Below are 791 nucleotides of genomic sequence, written 5' to 3' on the forward strand. Positions count from 1 at the left end.
ACCAATGACATCGAAAAATATCAGGCAATATGATAATACAAAATCAATAAACTATAAAAGAAGAATGTACATGTAGGAAGGAAGGAAGGGGATCTAAAAATGTATACAATGCCTGTCAAATCGATCATTTTANACCGAATAGACTCTAGATAGCAGATAGCTTTAATTATTTAAGCGGTAAACGGTAACTTTCTAGGCGAGCAATCACCCGGGTTTAGGGTGTGGAATTTGTAATATAGCGGGAGAGAAGGAGGTTCGTGCGGACAAACGAGCGGAGGTTCTCACACACAAGGACCACCGGAAGGAGGGAAAAATCATATCGTAAACCTAATAATGAATATTTTACAGAAGCGAGGCAAAATAAACGGGGAAAAAAAATAAATAAATAAATAAAGTGAATAATAGAGAGAGAGAGAGAGAGAGAGAGCGAGAGCGCGAGAGAGAGCGAGAGAGAGAGAGAGAGAGAGAGAAATGTAAGGATAAAAGAAACTCTGTAGATAGACGTTCAGAAACATTAAAAACGAAACAAAAGAGAGGAAAAAGGGGGAAAAAAGGGAAACAAAAAAATAAAGATTATCGTGGCTCTTGTACAAGGTGCCGTTGGTTGCGCCGCGTGAAATGATCAAAAAAAAAAAAAAAATAATAATAATAAAAATAAAATAAAAATTTTGGGGAAAAATAAAAAAATAGGACTGGAAAGTGAGGAGCGAGATATTTACACGCCGAGAATGGACATTGTCATTCAGTAGTGAAAATAATTGTATTAAAACAAAAAAAAAAAAAAAAAAAAA

At 34.9% G+C, this 791-nt stretch overlaps 1 long non-coding RNA gene across 1 annotated transcript in view; it reads left to right on the forward strand.

Annotated features, from left to right (window-relative positions):
* Positions 1–136: 136 nt before the first annotated feature.
* LOC116185781 overlaps positions 137–791 on the forward strand; it is a 5,803-nt gene continuing 5,148 nt past the window's right edge. Inside the window, exon 1 of the long non-coding RNA XR_004150690.1 lies at positions 137–473. This is a non-coding gene — a long non-coding RNA (uncharacterized LOC116185781). The remainder of the gene's footprint in view (positions 474–791) is intronic.

This window comes from Apis dorsata, unplaced genomic scaffold, assembly GCF_000469605.1.
Source record: "Apis dorsata unplaced genomic scaffold, Apis dorsata 1.3 scaffold_279, whole genome shotgun sequence".
Taxonomy (NCBI): Eukaryota; Metazoa; Arthropoda; class Insecta; order Hymenoptera; family Apidae; genus Apis; species Apis dorsata.